We start from the raw sequence: 10,627 nt of genomic DNA on the forward strand, positions 1-10,627 counted from the left end.
CATTAATCAGATTAGGAATAACAAGTTACAGGAGAGTAGGTAAAAATAAAAAGGTAATGATTTCGTTTTAAACATGTTCATGTTATGCATGGAGTGTCTGTCTGCAGGACATTCTATACACTAGGGTTCCTCAGCCTTTGCACTACTGACATTTTGGGCCAGATAATTATTTGCTGGAGGTACGGGAAGCTGTCCTTTTTGTATTGTAGGATGTTTGGCAGCATCCCTGACTTCTACCCACTAGATGCCAGAGGAGAGTATATATTCAGGAGTAAAGGGAAATGGCACTGGGTGTAGACTGTGCTGTCAGGAAGCTTGCCTGAGAGCGAAGGCTAGAGCTACAGCGCTACCTGAGAGTTGTACAGAAATAATAATAGGGAAATGTGAGTATGTTGATAGGCTAAGGTGAAACACCCAGCTGAGATGAACTTCCATTTATCTTCAATTATTTCCTTCCTTCCTTCCTTCCAATTCCTTCAATTATTTCATACCTACTCGATGTTTTGTTTAGCTTAAGCTGAATGGAAAGGAAAAAGCAGTAAACAAAATGAGCCTCTGGCCTCAAGCAGGCAACAGGTCTGATGGAAAAAAATAGACAATAAACAAGTAACAAAGACGAGCAAGGCAGATTGTGATGACAAAAATGGGGAGACGATGAGACGGGAAATAACTGGAGGAAGCTACTTTGGATAGGATGGTCAGGACAGACCTCTGCGGAGGTGATATTACTGAGCTGAGACCTGGAGGACGAAAATGACCCAGCCACATGAAGAGCTGGGGTACAAGTTTTTCAGGCAGAGGGAACTGCAGACCCTGCAGTGGGAAAATGCTTGGTCTGAGAACCAGAAAAGTCCAGTACAAAGGAACTGGATCACATAAGTGAAGGAGGAATGGTGAGAAGAGACTGGGAATGTAGGCCAGGGCCAGATGATAGAGGGCTTTGTGAATAATTTATTGTTTTATTCAAAGAAAATGAGAAGCTATTAAAGATTTTAAGGAGTAGAATGCCATGAAGATATTAGTTCTAATCAGAAATTTGTTTATGAATGTCAAAAATATTTGCTGTTTATTGAACCACTTACTATGGCTCAAGAGGCGCTGTGCTAAATAAGCACTTTGATGAATTAGCTAATATTTCTCTCTCAGTTTCATTGGGCAGAAGCTATTATTCCCATTTTGCAAATGAAACTCTGGTAGATGAGCTGCCTGCTCTCAAACTTATCTACTTGAGTGCACAGCTAATCTACATTTTCCACTCCCCTTACATCTAGATGGAGCTACGTAGCTAGTTCTCATCAAAGGAACGTGGATGGAAGTGATGAGTGTCTTTCCCAGGCCAAGGAGGTTAAAAGCATTGATGCCTTTTCCACTTTCTCTCTCTGCAGCCACCAGCCAAATGTCAGACCTTAAAGCCATAGATTAAAAATGGATGGCGAACGGTGGGAGGGGGGGGTGTTGCAGGTGATTGGCTGCAGGTGCTGAGCCACCCTGCTAACCTACACTGGCCCTTGATAAAAGCAGGAAATAAGGTTTTATTGTGTTAAACAATACACACACATACGTGTACACAAACAAAATTTTTCCTATGTATTATCTCTTCTATAAAATCAGTAATGCAGCTCTGGCTGATGTGGCTCAGTGGGTTGAGCGCCAGACTGCAAAGCAAAGGGTCACTGGTTCAATTCCCAGTCAGCCCACATGCCTGGGTTGCAGGCCGGGTCCCCAGTGGGCAGGGTACAAGAGGCAACCACACACTGATATTTCTCTACCTCTCTTTCTCCCTCCCTTCCCCTCTCTAAAAATAAATTTAAAAATATTTTTTAAAAATCAGTAATGCAGGTTAATCTCCCTTCTCTGTAGAATATGCTAAAATTTTGTACCTGCCTCTCTTACAAAGTCTCAAAAGTGTGCACTTTTGAGGCTTTGTGGTTTGGGGACTTACATCCTTTGGTATGCAAGTGTGACAATGCAAGTGAAAGAGAAAAATAAGAAGCACTTCAGTAAGAGGGTAGCAATGGCTTCTGATTGGTTAAAGGAAATGATGCTCCTGGATGATTGATAATGCACTATAGTCACCTTACTCCATTCGGTCATCATCCAGATAAACAGCTTTTCCTTGTACGGGCTTTTTTTTTTAAGCACTGGCACACTGTTCTTCATCACTATGTTTCAGTTTCTCAACATTCTCTCTAATATTCTAAATTTATACATGTCATATCACCCCACCTGTTTACATATAGAAGTATATGCCCTTCCTTATAGGAATACCTGTATGATTTTAGGGCCTGAATTCAGACTCTTCTAAAAAGAAACTAGACTGTCAACTCCATGAGGACTTGGTCATGTAAAAGCTAGATGACATTTACCTAGTCCTTGGCCAAGTGTCTTCCATATCATAGATGCTCAACAAATATTTGCTGAGTGAACGAATCCTGTATATATAAATGGATGGTGCAGTGGTCCTTAGATCTATAATAAATTTCTAGGATTCAATAATAAAGGAAACAATGACATTGTTAAATGGAAATGATTCATGGGAAGTTTTAAGAAAACTCCTAAAATCTCTCTTGATCTCAGAATAATGCAGAACAAGCAACAACAACTTTATTTATGCTAATGTTCTGGAAATCCACAAAATAAAAAGAAAAACACATGGTTGTGTTTTGTGTGGTATCCTACAAGAAAAGTGTTCTAGCAAATATCAAATGTGTGTGGGTTCTTTTTCTTGTCTCTCTTATTTAGTGAGGAAAAAGCCAGTTTCTTCATAATACAGACAAGGACAGAAAATCCCCTCAGAATTACCTAGGAAGTGTCTCTGGAATTACACAGGAGGTACCTCTGAGGGTGGCCCTGATGGTTCAGAGAGAGATACACTACCAATATTTTGTACTTTAAAGGTTGTGAGAAAAGTTTCACCACCTCTGCATAGTAAATGCCAAAACCCAATTTGGGGTAGTACCGCTAATGGCAGTTGTTCACCTTAGAAAGGGACTGTAATCAAAAACCAAAAAATCTGATCACTACGAGTTCAACCCTAGAATCCTAAACATAGAGCATAGATTAGCTCAGCCCCAAGGAAACAAAATCCATCACTGAATTTTGCTCTCACCGCAGGACATCGGTCAAGTGTCCATGAGCTTGTGCAGCACTCTACCTCAGATAAGACTCCAAGAGGCATCAAAAAGCAACAGCAAAGGTGGACAAAATTGATCAGACTCCAGCACGGCATCTAATGATGGCTAACACTGCGTGCACTCGGGGTTGATTATGCCCAAGATGCTTGGCTAACTCCGGAGTGAAGCTAGCAGAACATTCCAAGGAAGATCCTTGACTACTGATACGGCAGTTTGGGTCCCAGAAGTGATGCTGACCATCACATTGCTTTATTTTAAGTGACAATCCCAGCAAACCTTGGGAAGAGGGATGGCCGTGGCAGTACCTGGAAATCTGCTAGTAAACCTTGCTCTCCTCTTAGGGACTGCAAGTAGAGACTTAGGGAGTTTCCTAAACAAGATCACAGGGGGGAAAGTAGTGATTCCTAGACCTTATTAGTAATAAAATTATTCATAGTATTCATAGATTGTCTTTTAAATCTAGGCTATATCTGCACAATGTCCCTATTTTTAGTCATATCTTCTCTTCTTTCTTTTTTCTATAATTAATGTAACCAAAGGTTTATCTCATTTCATTGTATTTTTTTAAAGAACAACTTCTAGGTTTACAAACTCTATGGTGTCTTCAACTTTGCTTATTTCTGCCTATATTTTTATTATTTCCTTCCTTCTACTTTTTTGGACTTTATTCTGTTCTTCTTTTCCTAATTTATTGAGATAAACACTTAGCTCATTAACTCTCAGCCTCTATTTATTTCATAAATATGCATGCAAACCTATAAATCTTCCCTGGAGAAACATTTTCATTGTACCTCGAGATTTGATGAAGTGTTTTGATAATAATGTATTCTAAGTATTCATTAAGTTTTAATTCCATTTCTTCTTTGACATTTGAGTTGTTTACAAGCATGTTTTTAACATCCAAATATATGGAATTTTAAAATCTACCTTTCTGTTAATAACTTCTCACTTAATTGCTTTGTTCTCAGAGAACATATTCTATGTAAAACCTATTCTTTTATGTTTTTTAGATTTGCTTTAAGCCTTATGTGATCTTAAGAAGGAAATGCATTCTTTAAGTGTTGAATAGAGACACTGCAACTTCTCAACACTGTCTTTTCCTGGTCTTCCCTGCCGTCCTCTCCTCTAGTATTTCTGCTGCCGCAGACCATTCCTTTTAATCATCTCTGAGATTGGCTTCTCTTCCTCCCTTTTATCCCCAAATTCTCTATCCTTAGATCCATACCCCATCTTTTCTATCTTCTTGTATTATGTTCTCCTTTCTAGATGACATAATTCACAATGTGGCTTCAGTTTCCACCTATGTTATCATAGTTTACTACCCAGAATTCTCTCCTGAGTTCCAGGAACATGTTTGTCACTGTTTACTAGATGACTCTAACTTGCTGTTTCGTGTCCCAGACTGAAAGATTTTCACTCCTGCGTGGATTCTTGATCTTTGCTAAAAAACCTTGCCTCCCCTCTACCTCACTGCCCACATCCAATGTAGCACCAAGTCTTGTCCATTCTCCTCAGGCCCCTCGCTGGTACCAGCCTCCTCCTCTGCATCTCCGCTGCTGCTGCTCTTTTAACCCCCATACCTATTCTGTCCTGCCTGATCATTGGCGTGAGGGGAAGTTTTCTTTAAAAAGTGCTCTCTTGTTCTAAAATCTCTACTGACTCCCCATTTTCTATCCACAGGATGAAATGTAAGAAGTCCCCAACTTGCTTTTTGGCTTTCTCTCCCAACCCCAAACCACCACTCCGCACACCGAAACCCTACAACGTTGAGCTTCTCATGAATTCCAGATCTGCACAGCACGTTAATCTCTTTGAACCCTTTGGTAACGTTGAGTGTCCTTCTCTCCCTTCCCTCACTCACATTCTCAGCCCAGTGCACAGGAGAGCATATTTGTATGTGTGCACCATTGCGCACACAAAACATACACATTGACACAAACACAAAAAACTACTTATGTATAAACTAGATTAGGATGGGGAGAAAAACCTTTTTTTGAAGTTTATTACTGTGTAGATGCTGCCGATTAGTGATTAATGTGATTTTAGTTGGAGGGAAGTTGATTAGTAGGGAGAAGGCAGGAAATGGTTAATAGTGCCTGAATGCACAAGTAGCTCCCCTTCCTCCTCGCTCTGATGACTTGTTAAGAAATTTTCTTAAGCCTCCATGAAATGATAACATGTTCATTTCCACTTCTTCTCAGACACCTAATTGTCCATGCATGATTGGGTGATCGGATGAATCCACTTTCATGTCACTTTCTCTTGGGATTGGTTGCTTGGTAACCGATACCAGGCTTGACTTCCTAGTAATTATGCTCTTTGTATTCTCCAATAATTACCTTCTGCTGAGTTTTCCTGAAGTTTACATTTTATTTATTTCTGTATCTAAAATATGTGAAGGTAAAGAAATAATTTTATTTTCTTAGGGCCATGTATAGATTATATCTCTATAAGAACATTTACCAAATACTTGTCAGTAGGAAGAAAATTTCTCAGTTTATGCTCCATTCCCTACTAGACAAGGTGACCCTTTTCTTCATAGATCTCTGACCTTGTGAGTACAGCTTTCTGTGAACCTGACACATATTGTGAGCTAATTCTTTACTTTCTTGTGGGTGTTGAAATGTAAGATTCAAAGTCATTTCACAGACTCAAAGAACATTTTTTTCAAAACTTAAAAAAAGCCAAGTAAATCCAAAAACAGAAAAAAAACATTTGAAATGAAAGATAGTGCAATACAGCATCTTTTCTCATGTCACCAGTCTGTGCCATAAGTTATTCCCAAGTTACATGCAAATGAAGGCTATCACTGCATATATTATTTGGATATACAATGTACCCATGTGAAATGTAAAACCACTTTGTATATGTGCTAGCATTCAGGACTCAGTTTTTTAATATGCTATATGTAAACCTAAGAATATGTGTCTGCTTCGTGGACAAATTACTCAAAGAAACAATTTGTCTTCTTACTATTCATTCATCCATTTATTTTTATTTATTTATTCAGCTATCAGTTGTGCAGAGGGTCAGAAGGGCCATGTGAACCGATGTTGTAATACAAAGTGAAAACTGATAAAATAGAGGTTACATGTTTACAGAAGACAAGTCCACTGTAAAGCTCTTGAGGAACTATGGAATAATGGGGGAAGACTTCTTTTCTTAACATGTTTAAATTTGTAACTTTATTTTTTATTTTTGTAAAGTATATTTTCTTGATCATACTATTACAGTTTTCCCAATTTTTCCCCTTTATCCCTTTTCCACCCCACGTCCCCCAACCCTCTGACCTTCCCCCCATCTTTAGTTCATGTCCATGGGTTGTACATATAAGTTCTTTGACTTCTGTTTCCTGTATCATTCTTAACCTCTCCCCATCTATTTTATGCCTACCAATTATGCTTCTTATTCCTTGTACCTTCTCTCCCCATTCTTCCCCTCCCCTTCCCTGCTGAAAACCCTCCATGTGATCTCCATTTCTCTGATTCTGTTCCTGTTCTAGTTGTTTGCTTACTATTTGCTTTCATTGTACTTTTTTTAGGTTCAGTTGTTGATAGTTGTGAGTTTGTTGTCATTTAACTGTTCATAGTTTTTGATCTTCTTCCATTTCTTAGATAGGTCCCTTTAACATTTCATATAATAAGGGCTTGGTGATGATGAACTCCTTTCACTTGACCTTATCTGGGAAGCACTTCATCTGCCCATTCATTTTAAATGATAGCTTTGCTAGATACAGTAATCTCCTAGATGTAGGTCCTTGCCTTTCATGATTTCAAATACTTCTTTGCAGCCCCTTCTTGCCTGCAAGGTTTCTTTTGAGAAATCAGCTGACAGTCTTATGGGAACTCCTTTGTAGGTAACTCTCTCCTTTCCTCTTGCTGCTTTTAAGATTCCCTCCTTGTCTTTAATCTTGGGTAACTTAATGATGATGTGCCTTGGTGTGTTCCCCTTTGGGTCCAACTTCTTTGGGAATCTCTGGGCTTCCTGGACTTCCTGGAAGTCTATTTCCTTCACCAGATTGGGGAAGTTTTCCTTCATTATTTTCTCCAATAAGTTTTCCATTTCTTGCTCTTGGTCCTCTCCTTCTGGCACTCCTATAATTCAGATATTGGAATGTTTAAAGTTGTCCCAGAGGTTCCTAAGCCTCTCTTCATTTTTTTTTAATGAATTTTTTGAATTCTTGTTTTTTCATTCTGTTCCAGTTGGGTGTTTATTTCTTCCTTTTGTTGCAAATTGTTGATTTGAGTCCTGGTTTCCTTCCTGTCACTGTTGGTTCCCTGAATATTTTGCTTTATTTCACTTTGGTTAGTTTTCATTTGTTCTTTCATTTTGCGACCAAGCTCAATCAGTTCTGTGAGTATCTTGATTACCAGGGTTTTGAACTCTCCATCAGATAGGTTGGCTATCTCCTCATCGCTTAGCTGTTTCTCTGGAGTTTTGCTCTGTTCTTTCATTTGGGCCATATTTCTTTGCCTCAGTGCACCTGTTAAGTTGTAAGGGGGTGGGGCCTGAGGTATTCACCAGGGCAGGGCAACCCTCTTTGCTGCATTGTGTCACTGTCTGGGGGGGAGGGGTTAGAGAGAGAACAATGCAGCTCTCTTGCTGGGCTCTAGCCCCACTTTGCAACAAACTCTCATGTGAGACTGGGAGTTTCTCCCACCATGGCAACCCCCACTGTAGTCCACAGTCAGCTCTGAGTCTCAGTTTCCCATTCAGCCAGCCCCACCCACTCTGTCTGTCTTGCCTCAGGTTCTCTCCCTTTGCCCATCTGCCCCGTCTCACTCCTACCAGTCTGGTTGGTCTGGTTGACTGTTTCTTTAATTCCTGGTTCTCAGAGTTCCATGCAGTTTGATTTTCTGGCTCTTCGTGTTGTTTATTGTCTTTAGATTGGTTGTTATCCTGCTTTTGGTTGTGCAAGGAAGTGAAGGGTTTCTACCTACATCTCCATCTTGGCTGGAACTCTACATTTGTTATTTTAGATGAATAAGACGTAATCACACACATGTATGCACTCAAGGATGAAAGAAGTAATTCATAACTTTTAATGCAAATTTTATTACCCCTCTTATCAGAAAGCTGTTTTTACATATGAGTGTCAGATCTCAAAAGCTAGATTAGAAATCACTATCATTTCTGTAGTATTTTTCTATAGAATGGAAATAAATTGGATTTTGATGTGTAGTTAAAGTGGAAATAAGTAAAATTTGAAATAAGAATAAGTGTAACATTGTATTTAAAAATTACACGTGTGTGTAAAAATTTAACAAAAACATCTTTCTCCATATAGATATGTTGAATATAGGTAGAGATATTTTATAAAAGTAGAATCTTTATTTTATGTTAATCTTGTTTATTATTAAAGCAAAGCACTAAAAATGCCTAACTGGACTCCAGAAATCCCCAAAATACAAAAGCTTGATCCTGGATTAATAGTTGTTGACAGAGTCATTGCCACATGGCTGTTCAACATAACATATTTAACCATACTCCATGAGATACAGCTGTGGGAAATATTAAGGAACAAATGAACTAGAGTGGGTAATGACTGTCACCTTGGCCTTTCAACTCACCCGAACTAACACAATTCTAGGCAAAAGCGCTAAAAAGAACAAAGTTAAAATATAACAGTTGGAGAAAATGTCAGCAAAAATGAAAAAGATAAACATTTACATATTGATTACTTCTGACATGTTAGGCACCGTGTCAAGCACTTTAAAAAGATGGCTGTATTTAATTCTACTAACAACCTCAGTTTTAAAAAAAATTTTCAATTACAGTGTACCGTCAGTATTGTTTTTCTATAGGTTTCAGATGTACAGCATAGTGATTAAACAATCATATATTGAATACTTTACAAAGTGTCCCCTTAATATTTTTAGTACGCACCTGGCTCCACGCATAGTTGTTGCTACATTATTGACTGTGTTCCCTATGCTGTACTTTACACCCCCATGACTGTTCTATAAGCATTAGTTACTCTTAAATTTCCAACTCACAGAACCAGAGACTAGAACAGTGGTTGTCAGGAGCTGAGGGAAGTGGAGAGATGTTGGTCAAAGTACGTAAACTCTCAGTTTTAAGATGCACAAGTTCTGGGGATCTAATGTGCAGCACTGTGATTATAGTTAATAATACTGTATTATATTCTTGAAGTTTGCTAAGAGAGTAGATCTAAAGTGTCCTCACCACACACACACACACACACACAATGGACATTAATTAACTTGATTGTGGCAATCACTTCACAATATATGCATACTGATATATTAAATCATCACATTTTACAACATAAATGTGTTTTAAAATAGACAATTTTTATTTGTCAATTATACTTCAATAAAGCTGGAGGGAAATGTCACCAACTTACACATGAGGAAACAGAAGCTTAGGGAAGTTAAACGGGTACTCAAGCTTACAGTGACCAATGGTGGAGCCAAGTCCCCAGTACCCTTACTCCTTCTCATTTTGCTGTTCTGCCTTTAAGATACTGAACACAACAACTGAAATATGAACATGTCAAAAGATGAGTATGACTTTTCCCAGGAGAGGACAGAAGGTGGGCACTTTGCTCTGACTATGGAAATAGGGGGTGAAAAGTCACAGAAGTGGAAGGAATTTTGTTCAAAGAAGAGCAAGTGTAGCGTGTCGTGAGCATACAATGTGATGATGCTGGAGGGTGAGACTGGAAGGGACACTTGAGCCCTGTTTACTTCAGATCTTATTTGCTTAGGAGTTTGACTTGGTTCTAAAGGCATTGGCTTGTCAATGGAGGATTGCACTTGATAATGAGAACTCCGATGTCAGGCAGGGGTGTCCAACCTTTTGACATCTCTGGGCCACACTGGAAGAAGAAGAGCTGCCTCGTGCCACGCATTAAATACATAAACACTAACAAAAACTGATGAGCAAAATACAGGTTTTAAGTAAATTGACAATTTTGTGTTGGACTGCATGCGGCCTGCAGGCCGTGGATTGGACACCCCGATGGGCGAATTGGATGCACACTAAGCAATAGTTTCTAGCAATCCAGACAAGAGGTGATGATGTGGCAAACTAAGGTGGGAGCTATCAAATTAATAGCAGTATAGACTTGAAGGAATAAAAAAAATTGCTCTCCCCTCTCAGGCACACAGGAGCAAGCACTTAACTGGCTGTTGGATATGTGCAAGAATGGTCACGTCAGCAAAGGAGTGCTGTCCTGAGTTTTCCACATATCAGTAATGTTTCCTGCTGTGGGTTCTTTGCCAATTCAAATGGGGAATCATCACCATGGACTTCAGAGGAAAGGGTAATTATAAAATTCATTAGGCTCCTGAATGAAGAAGTATAATATCTTCCAAGAAAGTAATTAAACCACCATGGGCAAAGAGCCTCATCTGTATAATTGGAAGCTATGCAGTGGGTCATTGTTTAGTATTTCAAATCTAGTCTACATGTAGCTAATTCATAATCATGCTCCATCTGGCCAAAATTAGTCACATTATTCTGTAGGC

Source organism: Desmodus rotundus, chromosome 7 (assembly GCF_022682495.2).
Source record: "Desmodus rotundus isolate HL8 chromosome 7, HLdesRot8A.1, whole genome shotgun sequence".
Classification (NCBI taxonomy): domain Eukaryota; kingdom Metazoa; phylum Chordata; class Mammalia; order Chiroptera; family Phyllostomidae; genus Desmodus; species Desmodus rotundus.